Here is a 12,256-nt window from a genome sequence, read left to right as displayed (position 1 = left end):
GAATGTTGTTTTGCAGTTGTATTGTCAGGCAAGTGCACTCAATTTGAACCAACTGGCCCCACCAAGGGCGAAGATGGTTCTGAGGTATCAGTTACTGCTGGGGCTCTTGATGGGGCCTCAACAGCAGGCGCTACAGTGGCATGTACCATGGCAAGTCAACCAGGTATTACCTTCAAACAGGTGAGTGCTGAGGCCAGTAACTTAAACTAAGAAATAAGTGGAGGAGAGGGGCTAGTATGCCGTGTCTCTCTCTCCCTCGTTCAGCAGTGATCATACTATCTCACAGTACCCAACAGGACTTGAACAGGTGGGAGAAGGTATGAGCAGAGTTACATTAGCAGCTGCAGTCCCGCTTGATGACCTCTAGTGAGACTATGGTGGAGGAGATAACATAGCAGTAGTCGCAGACCCTTGGATGCCATCACCTCTGAGGGTGGAGAACTTCACGGACAAATCTGAGACCATAATTATGGGCTGGGAACCTGCATCTGTGTTTAGCTTAGGGGTAGAGGGGTGGTGGTTCTGTGCGTACTGGATACAGGGACTCAGGTAATTATGCTCAGTAACTGATTTTTTTCAGAAATAGTTTCTGGACTGGCTGACACAGAAAATGTCCACCTCAGACTATCTTATAGTGAGAGTGATCAATGGATGTCAGATCCCATTGATTGTGTAGGCTACCTTTGATTTTGTAATCAGTGAGTGATCATATTCGTCAAGGAGCTAAGTATGCAAACTGACAGCCTTGGGTCTGATAGACAAAAAATTTCTGGCAGTGTCCATTGTTTTCAAGAATTGCATAATGTACCTTACAACAATGACAGCATCGATTATTAAGAAACATTCTGACATTGTATCCCTTTGACTTCAATTAGCTGCTGATTGTATGGCTAGGTATGGTGTTACTGGAGGAATAAACTGTTGTAAAAATATGCATCTGATGGACAAAAAGAGTTACAACTGACTATAGGGACAGTTACAATAAACAGGTTTCCTGGACATATTAAAGACTCCGTATTAAAGAAGTCTATTAAAGTTGAAACCAATGGTGAGAGGAAAGTGGTTCTGAAGAAAAAAAAAACATTACAATAGGAGTATGACATATTATTACTCAGATTAATTTCATTAATCAGTTTAACAGAACACAACACAACCTAATGCGTTTGCTTTTTAAATATTACTTTTCTGCTGCATTTTAATATCTGTGTCTTGTTGGGTGATTTTGTTTTCATTGATGGAATCCTGATTCTTAATCTTTTTTGTCAATGTGCTGTAATCTAATGCTTTAGTCTAATGTACTGTTTTTTCATCTGTAGTTTCTTGCATGCTTACTTACATGTCAAAACACAACCAGGGAAATATTCATCACACAGGAGAAACACAGAGGTAAAATATTATATAGCTAAAGCCTGCCCCCTTGTGATAACTTGTATTAACACCTACTTTGAGTTGCAGTTATAATTAAAATTTATTTAATCAAATTAGTGCAAGTGGTGCTTTTTTCTTTTAAAAATTTCATTTGGAGTCATATTTTACATAATTCAAGGCTTTTCATGTAGTTTGACTTATTATCTGTTTCTTGTCATACCTAACAAGGCCCAGCAAGCTCCCCCTCTTCTAAACTCAACCAAGGATAAAGGAATCAAGGAACCATTGATTCTCTCCTTCTCACAACACTGAGAGAATGGTGTTGTACAATTATCACATCAAGAAGTTGTCAGTTGTCTTAAACGTTCACAGTAACTCTGTTTTATCATCTGAAGAATCTGGTCCCTCTACATTCTCCCGACCACAAAAAAATGAACTTACCAAGCTCAACCTAAATTCTTCATATCCCATATCACCACTACCTTGGTGACACAAACATATGGGAGTAAGAGGACTGTATTATGTGGGAGAGGTGTTTCTGTGATTGCCATGCTTCAATAAGTAGTGTAAAAAAGGAAGTCGCCTGTAATATCCTGTAGCGTGTGTCTCCAAGGTTGTCATACGTCATAGGATAGGATAACAGAGTCATGCCCCCAGGGACAGAGAGGCTGTCAATCTGAATCAGGAAGAGATAGCTGAGTCCCCGTGGTGTTGGTCACAGTGAAGAAGAACAGTAGTGAGAGTTCCAAAGAATTCAGCTCCAGTTGAAATTTGCATTAAACAAAATTTGCCTCAAACCATGCCATTTACATACATTTGTTAGACAAACTTTATTATGAGCAGAATATACAGAAAACACCTTTACTGTTGACATGGCATAAAGCCAACATAAAACCTTTAAGGACTTAATTCATTGCACAGTAGTGCAAGGGTTACTTCATCTCTGGCAACTCATTCATCACCTAATTGAGGTGATTAAATAGTATATACATCAAATTGTGATGAGGTGTACACTGGGCACCTGAGGATGGAGTGGAAAGGTATGTAGTATGAATCAAATGAGGAGGACAGGTTGGACCTTATAGATTCATGTAAACAGGGGCAGGGGCAGAAAATGGGAAAAATTAGTCAGGTCTTCTCTTTCCTTTAGTTCACTTCACCTCAACAATCACAAACACCGTATTCAATATTCACATACAATGCCAAACTTGGTGCATAACTAAAACCAAATGCCACTCTTCCACATATTAGTGACAGTTCATTAGCTTTTTGCTCAAAATATTAGCATTGATCAGTGTGCAAGTTGTGATGGACAGAGATCATAAATCAGCCATAAAAACTATAAGTCACTTCTGTCTTAAACCTTGATTTACACATATTAATGAACAATAACTGAAACTGAGGGGGCAGTTTCACCCGTAAACTAGGTTCAGGCTAATGTTGCTGTCACAGTGGGTTGTCGGTCAGGACACAGGAGTCAGGTTCCGGGTTCAGAATTTTATTGAGAATTTCCGTGGAGTAGGTGTGGAATATGTAGGTGTGTGTGTGTGTGTGTGTGTGTGTGTGTGTGTGTGTTGTTTGTGTGTGTGGTTTCCTGCAAGGGAAGGAGCAGGAATACAGAATTGGGCCAGTACAGTCACGAATGTGAACAATTCCCACAGCATTAAACACCACAATTACATCTGATAGCTCAATGGAATGGGAGCCCTCCACATGAACACAAACGTGACCTAACCAAACCTACAGAATTGGCGCGACTATGCGTTCGTGAATTTCCTCCACATGCAATTGGTACACTACTTGTGGTTAATCAGTGCAGCGCTTCCCTCACAGCCGCGGTACACACAATCCGGCTGCGAACTAATATCGGCTCGGTTGCCTACTGCTTAGAAAGCCGCCCCTTACACTACTGCGCATGTGCAACAAGGCTAAGAATAGGACGCGGTTCTGTGCGCGACTGCAGGAGGTCCTAGGTGTGTACCATTCTGATTACACTGTACCGCATGCATGCAGAGGAAATGATGACTCTAGCTAGCTGCAGTTATGGAAGGCAATGTGCGATGCTAACGCGTTGCCTTCCACAAACAAACACTTCGTCTCGGTACAAATAACACACGAACATGATCTTAATTAATGTGCACACATAATACGCATTGGATAAGAATGCATATCATCCTTCTCTCTCTACAGACAACTATAATACAACCAGTTGAACCCAGGCGTAGTACTTACACAGGCACAGAAGCACACAATAACAATACAATACTCTGTCCCCAAGGGTTTGGTCTCCCCAGTTCTTCACCCCACAGGAATTGGTGCAGTACTGAGGCAGGGGAGGTCACCACTACTTTTATATTGTCCCTATCCTAGGCCCTGTTGGGGTTCTTATTGGTGGCCAAAGGCTACGCACAGAGGGCAAATGGTGACCTGGGGGCCGTCCTTGGGGGGTGCGCCTATGCCTTGGGTTACCTGTGGGGGTCCTGCTGATAAGGGGAGCAGCAGGACTGGTTTGGGCAGGTTTCAACTGAGTTGTAAACAAACTGCCTGTGAGAGGTGGGGGTGGTGTGCACAAACAAAGACTAAGGAATGTGGCCCTTTTCTACAATAACATTTGAAAAATAAACACAAAATAAACAAAAAATATCATAAAGCAGCAGTTGATAAACGAGTGGCCTTACTGGAATTATCCCTTTAAATCCATTGAATCTGCTTTTGTGAGTAGAAAACAGTCCTACGAACCACCTTGCCGTCCAATTTTCCATTCTTTTCAGACACATATTGCTGTATAATTGTACAGGTTAGGTCAGCAATGTGTTCTTATTTTTGCATACCTTATGAATCCTCCTCTTTGAAATGTAATCTTACTCTGCAAGAGTGAGTATCTCCTGTGTTTTTTTTTTTGCAAACTTTTGAAAAGTGGTAAGGCAAAGGAAAGCCAACATTAACATCTGGGTGAAAAAAAAGAAATTTACAGATACACTTGCTCCCAGATGCTATACATACAGTGAAAACAAGGAAGCTAGTATCTCATCATTATGTTTTGTTACTGGATCCTATCAAAAGTTATGCTGGTTTAAACACAGTCTTATTTCATGCAACATCAAGCTTGGTTTTGCTGAAATTTCTTTTCCTTTTTCTATTCATATCTGTAAACTGTAAATAAGAAACATTATTCTGTATTTTTTTTCTTAAGGTTTGGTCATTAATTTGAAAGATTTAATGTGTAAATTTTTCCTGTTCACTGATTTTGTTCATGTAACTCTAAGCTTTTGCATTTCATGTGTGGTAACTCCATTATGGAAAATCATCAAATGCTTTTTTTTCGTGAAAATATACTGTAAGGAAAAAACAAGGCGCAATTCCGATCTTCGCAGAAAATACTTCTTTAATTACAGGAACGGCAGTTGTCAGAAATACGTGAAAACGCACTCTGGGTTCAGTGGAGTCAATCTGAGCCCGAGCACTCAGCGAAAGCATTCTTTATACTGATACAGAGCTTTGATCAGGATCGACAATAATTAGCATACAGGTGGTGAAATACAGGAGGTCTGGTAATTGCATTATCTTCCCTAGCAAGAACAGTTCTCAATCACCCGTTTCTTTAGAAGTACCAATTGCTGCAATGGCCAGCCACAGCCAAAGTGACAATTGAAGTCTGTGAGCAGAACTGTGGTTACAATAAGGCCATCTAGACAAATGAATACAGGCATTAGCATACCTTAAGTGAGAGGATCTGTGTTATCTTATGCTGCACTGAGTGAGTTAGTTTAGGGATCTGGACCATTACCCAATCTATAAATGAGGTATTATCTAAAAGTATGCATTTGAGTACATAGTTTAATATGTAATAAAGATTTTTTTAGTGTAGTGCTTCTAAATTCAGAAGAAATGGGTAGCTATATGAATCTAGGTTCGGTAGAGCAGAAGGAAGTCTCCCATTAGATGAGACAGTACTTCTTCTTCTTATTCTTCTTGCATAGGAGGCAGCAGGTAGATTTAGGCAATGCTTTCCAGACTCTGCAGCCAGTTTGTTGTGATGTTGTCTGGAGTCGTCAGGTCTATTTCACCGCCAAGGGGAGTGTGGAGGACAGGGCAGTCGTTGATGATGTGCTGTGCCATTTGATGTTCTGCCCTGCACATGCAGGCTGCTGATGGGCGCAGTCTGTCTAATCCGCACTAAGTGGTGATTGGGGATGGTGCGCAAGAGCTTCAGGATGAGGCCTTGATACCGGACTGTATCATAGGCTGCGGTGAGGTCTACCAGTACGACAGCCGCCTTGTGGCCTTTTTCAAAGCTGTCTTCAATGTCATTGGTCAGCTTTACTATTTGATGAATGGTGCAACGTCCACGGCAGAAACCAGCTTGTTCATTGGGTAGTAGGGGATCGACAATTGGATCGAGTTGGGCCAGGAGGAGCCGCTCAAGGAGCTTGTATGGAACACAGAGGAGTGAGATGGGCCGGTAGTTCCTTGGGTCGTCTGCAGGCTTATTTAGTTTTGGTAGGGCGATGGCAGTTGCTTTCCGCCAGATCTTCGGTATGGATTGACCACTGAGGCAGGAAGAGTAGAATTCCTGGAGCCAGTCCATGCATTTAGACCGCAGTGTTTCAGGAATTCTGGAGGGATGTTGTCAGGACCCCGAGCTTTCCCGCATTTCAGCTGGGAAATGGCTAATGAGGGTTCGGCTGAAGAAAAGGCTGCCGACAGCAGCCCATCGACTCCTGGAGCTTTCCAAAGTCTGGTAGTTTCCTGTTTGACAAAGCGAGTGTGGTTCTTGTCTGCGTCTTTGAAGTGGCCATTGCCCAGGAACTGCTGGGCAATGGAGTTGGCCATGACAGGGCAGCGCTTTGGGTAGGTGCTACGACCAGTGAGGCGATTGAAGGTCTTCCAAGCCACCCTACTGGAGTGTGTAAAATCGATTCCTTGGACTGTTTCTTCCCATCGCTCTCTGCGCTTCTTGTCAAGGCAGTTTGTCAGGTCAGAGGCTTTGGAGGCAGCTTCTTCACCAGGCTCGGCATGCAGGAATGCATCATAGAATGCATCACATTCTTCATCCCATGTGGGAATGTACCGGCGACGGTAACCCCGAGGGATGGCTCTCTTTGCTGCCTCGATAAGGAATTTGCAGAAGGCGAAGTAGGCTACGTCCAGGTTGGTGGAGGTGGGGGTGAGAAGGCTGTCAATTCCAGAGTTCACAAGGCTTGTGAACTGGTCCCACCTGGCCTTGCGGAAGTTCCACCTCTTCGCAGGTTTGGTTAAGACTGGCTTGGTGGGGTTGTCTGCAGTGATGAGCGACGGTCTGTGTTGTGATTTTGGGAAGTGATCCAGGGTGGTGCGGTGTGAGGATGGACCATTCAGGTTAGCAAAGGCCAAGTCAAGGTTGGAAGCGGTGTTCCATCTGCCAGAATGCAAACTGTCTGGTTGTTTTGAATCGTATAGGAGTTAGGCATTAGAAGCTGTTGCCCATTCTTTAAGTGCGACACCGAGACAGTACTCATGAAAATGGAACAGCTGATTCCAATTTTTATTTTTCCCCAAAATAAAATAAAACATAATTACACAAAATATACTTGTTTAGTGTGTAAAAGTAGCAAAAGTAGGACTGATTTGCAACATAGTATCCATAAATCTATCCGTGCAGTGCACTCCATTGGTGCACGAAGTCATAGCTCTGTCACTCGAAGCAGAGAGAATCCGAAGCCACTGGCCGAAGCATCTCTTGGACCTGCCTCTTCTCAATACATACTCCACAGTGGTGAAATTCCTGCTGAGATTCATACAACAGACTCCCTGGGTGCCTTCAAGAGAAAGCTGAAAACTCATCTCTTCAACCTTTATCTCTAATCTACCTTCCTCTATATCTGTCCTATCTGTCTCATCATCTTTCAAATGACAGGTTGATTGTTCACCTCAAGGCAACAATGTACCAGTGACACACCTTAGCAGCAGAGTTTGTCAGAACTTGACAGATATTTCACCCTGTTTGCTCCTTGTTCAGCAACTTCAAAATAAGAAAGCTACTTCATTGAACAAACCTTATGCAGAGAGTCCAAAAGAGCTCAGCCAAAGAGTCCAAAGTCCACAGGAGCCGAGTCTTTCAGAATTGGTATGTGGGCACATCTTTTGTCTGGCATACTGGTGAAGCAATTGCTTGCAAGTGTGTTTGCTGGGTGGGGATGGGACTTGAGGAATGCCATGACAGTGGGTTTACGCTGTATGGGGAGGAGGTGGAGTCCAAGTGCAAGCACTGATTCAAATGTGAGATAAGTGAGTGCTCCAGCTCTAGGTGCAAATGAGGGAGTCAGGGGATTTTCAAAACCACAGCAGTATGGGCTGGCTAGGGTAATGAAATGTGAGAAAGCTGCCAAGAGAAAATTGGCCCACTATGGTATAATCTATGGACAGGCTGCAAAAACAGTTCAAAAGGTTTATGCCAAATACAAGGCCGGGGTATACAGTTGGAAAATTTGTCAGGCCAACTACTGGACAGGCTACAGACTTCTTTATCATGTTATTAATGGTTGAACAAAATGATAGTGAGGTCAGGACTGTAAATTGTTGCATGCGCAGTGCAGCCAAACTAATAGCAAACAGGAATCATATCAAGTGAGATGTATATGGAAAATTACAGGGACATTACATCATAAAGACATTTGGATTTTTTATGACAGGAGTTAAAGGAGCTCTATACCTAGTAACAGCTGGTTATACTTTAGACTCAAGTGCTTAAAGGTTAATCACCCTAGTGCTAGGAACCTCTCATGCGGTTTAAAAAAAAACATCACTTGTCTTAATGTCATTACAGGAGGTAATCAAGATGACTGGTACACACTCAACTTCTGTGACAGACCAACTTTAAGCCTCTGATGGTGCAATAAAAAAGTTCACTTGATGTTACATTGATGTGACAGTGCATGCATTCTCACAAGTGGCAAGAAGTGATTTAAGAAGGGGAGGGTAACAAAGCTCTTATGATCAGAACATGGGTATGTACAAAGGAAATTTCTAAACAGGTGAATAATAATTTCCCTGTTAGTAAAAGCAATGAATGTGAGTTTAAATTCATCATTTGGAACCAATTTGTAACCAGCTAATGGTATCAGGGAGAAACTTGGAGACACCAGGTTTCTGAGTCATTCAGTATCACTGTTAATACAATGATTAGCAGTTTTTAAAAAAAAAAACTCCCAGCCTCAACCCAGCTTTTATGGGTCTTATTGCAGCAAATAATATAGCAAATAGAGGTGAATTGGTAACACGTCCTAGGTATGTTCAGCCAATTCTTAAAGCTTCAGGCTTTCAGGTTGTGTGCTATGGATGGTTGTGCTTTGACAAAAGCAAACCCTTTCTTCCATTCAACGTGTGGTACATTTTCAAGAGTTGAATCTGTATTTCCAGAACCAGTTCTGAGTTGTCTTAGGAGTGTCTTGCCCTTCTCTGCTGACTGGTATTCAGAAAATGCAGTAGTTGTTACTGCTTTCTCTGTACTTAATTTTGCATTTTTTGCATAGTTTTGTTGTTGTTTTCGCCCATTACGCATTCCACCTAATTCACAATGCTCCAGCTTAGAGTGGCTCTCACCTTTATGGCAGTAATGAAATTATGATTTCATAGTTTTGAATTCTGATGACAGAGCAACTGTAACTTCATGGTGAGCAGATGGGCTCATAGCAGGGTTTCCATTAGCCGGAAATTACCGGTTTTTGCCTGGTAAAATTTATAAAAAACCTATAAATTAAAAACTTGCTGGTCAAAATGTGTGGTAACTTTTGCAACAGCTTGAAAAGTGCTTATTTATGAGTGCAGCAAGCTGTACCCCAACTGGGCTACACTGGTTAAAATGGCCTGTGTTCTGCCCATGTCAAGCGTGCCAGCAGAGAGGGGCTTCTCTCTCTTTTGATGCCTTTTTTTAAACGCAGGCTACAGATGTTACAGGTTACAGATGTGCCGTAATAGCCTGCATTTTAGCAGCTAATGTTGAGTTTTTGCTCAATCGTTACTGTTCGTTTTCACGACAGTTTGCTGTCATGGGAGACCAGAGTTCAATTCTGAACTGTGGCAGTTCAGCTTGTAGAATACCCTTGAAAGTTCACTAATATTTCACCACAGCAGGAATTTCAACGTCATTTTGCTTAATTCACTACAAGAGGTCCCTGGCCAGTGTTTATCATGAGTTTATTTGACAGGGATTCCTGTGTGTTGTGAAGGGTGATTAGAGGCAAACACAGAAGTGATACCAAAAAATTTGCTTCTAATACCATGATTAATGAAGGAGAAATGCAGTATCTATCTGATTTTGTAAGGTGTATCGTCTCATTAATTGAAGTTCTGAACAAAGATTAGAGAGGTGAAATTTCAGACAACGCTTACACAACTAACCATCCACAATGATAAAAATCCCATTTATCCCTTCCTTTCCACATCAGCTGTTCACAGCATTTCTCCTCCACTTACTTCATAAGGGGGAGCCCTTTCTTTTCCCTGTGTTTAATGTCCAAATGGGGGGTCAGCAACCTTGTCCTGTGGCCAGGTGCAATCCCTTCATCAGACTCCAGGCCAAATGTAAGTACCATTACATCCATATTAATCAAACCCTATGCTTTGATTGTATGGAAGTTCATATCAGCTGAATGAGAGACTTTAACCCTGAGTTGTTTTTATTGTGGCCTGATAGCCTTGAATCAACACAGTGATACAATGGGCACAATAAATCAGCTACATCACTCTGTGCCCTCTTTGGAAAGGTTGCCAGGGAAACCAATGGAACAGTGACCTTCAAATTTACCAAGCATGTGTGAGGCAGGTTTTTCTGGCTAGTGCTACATGACTTACAGTAATTGGATGTACTGGTTTGTTTTTATTTGCTCTTCAGAACATTTTCATTTTTGAAGTAGAATGTATTTGACAAAGATCTTTGTTTATGGCCTGTGGGTGATCCTTGAGTGTAAACTAAAATGTACTAGTTCTGTAGGAACCTGACCCATAAGTATTGTGACAGACTGAGGAAAGGCAACAGAACTGTTAATATATAATACACCCGTAACAGGCTGACCTTACAAAACAGCTGAGAACCTGCAGATTCACTAGTATGTTATTAATTTTATACTGAAATATCATTGCAGCAATGAAATACAAATCAAAAGCAAGTTTTAAAAATGTAGCATGCTAGCTCTGTTTTTGACCCTACCTTCAGAATGTTACAAATGTTTTAAAAAAAATGTTTCTTCTTTTTTCACCCTCAAGTGGGTAAAAGAAACAAAAGCATACACACATATCCACCCACCAAAAGATATCAGGAGTATGGCTGGTAACTTTGAACAAAAAAAAATTAATAGTTTACTGGACTTGTGTTTCTACCAGCTAGCTTGTACCTTGTCTGGCCAACCATTGAAACTTGGTCAAGCAGTGCTTCTAATATTGTGTCTCCATGTATGGCTATCACTTGTGTTATGCTCTGCCTCACTTGTAAGCCGCTTTTGATAAAATCATCTGCCATGTGAATAAATGTAAATGTAAAAGGGTAAGGCTTTCATTTTCTCCATTTATTTCCAGCCTTCTCCAAGATTAGGCTGCATGCTACACACAGTTCAGTCATCATTCAAGTAACTCAAGTAATTCCAGAAAATGCCTTTCACAATAGAAGCTCAAATTTACCAGCCATTCTCCTGACAACTTTTGGTGGATGGATATGCATGCATGCATTCCCTTCAAAGGGCTTGTTGTGGAGCTCTTGATGAGTTGAATGGATTGCAGGTGTATTTGATAAGGACTGACTTCAGACCAGTGTGGCTTCACCTGCTGGTTCCATCTCGTCTGTACATATTTTCCTTTGCATACTGGTCCCCTGGTTTCTTTGCAGTCTGCATGGTTAAATAAAAATGGAATATCCACCTGGCTCATTTCTTAATAATCTCACTTTTTTACATTAACTGAATTATCAGACAAAAACACACTGAACAGAAAGAATCAGTGCATATAAACCTTCAGGAGCCTTTGTTTGCATATAATGAATAACATGCGATGACTAATGCCTGCAACAACAGGTGATTCTGTTGCCCTTGAACCAATTGCTCCCATTCTGCAAATGCAGTCCTGAGTTGAAATAAAAATGATCTCAAGAGAACCTCATTTCTCTGAAGGTTATAGTTATGGATACTACATCTTCTTATGTTCAGAACTGTACATATCTGTGTATCAGTGGCGGCGGGTGAGCTGGAAATAGGGGAAGCCCAAACATTACCTTTAAATCTGTCATTATTTTCAACCTGTTCCCCTTTATCCTCCTTGATTAACAATAAAACAAATAATTCACAGAATAATCAACATCAATCGCGTAAATAGAGTAAATGATTATGCTCGCAAAACAGTGCAGATTGTCTGTAGTTTGTGTGCTTGGGAAAGCTACAATGTGAGATTGTTTAATTAACAAGGATGGCATTTATCGATTTAAATTATGTTAAATGCTCATGACACATCACAGCTTTTGTGAGGTCTGTGTTCTAAACATTATTGTTCATCGCACTCAACCTAACCTAAAAAATTATTCTCAGTAATTTAAATCGATTTAACTAAATTTAGCTCCGTTTTGTAATTTGAATTTTGTAACACAGGAAAGCTATAATGTGAAACATTTAAGAGAAAGCTTTGGGATTACTTGGCACTTTATTAAAATCGGCATCCTTATTAATTAAACAATCTCATGCTGTAGCCTTTGCAATAGCACAAATTCCAGACAATCTGCGCTGTTTCGCGAGCATAATCATTTACTCTATTTACGATTGGTGTCGATTATTCTGTGAATTATTTGTTTTATTGTTAATCAAGCAGGATAAAGGGGAACAGGTAGAAAGTAATGATAGATTTAAAGGTAATGTTTGGGCTTCCCCTG

Source organism: Megalops cyprinoides, chromosome 1 (genome assembly GCF_013368585.1).
Source record: "Megalops cyprinoides isolate fMegCyp1 chromosome 1, fMegCyp1.pri, whole genome shotgun sequence".
NCBI classification, from domain to species: domain Eukaryota; kingdom Metazoa; phylum Chordata; class Actinopteri; order Elopiformes; family Megalopidae; genus Megalops; species Megalops cyprinoides.
The sequence above is the reverse complement of the archived record's forward strand: the minus strand, read 5'-3'. Positions refer to the sequence as shown.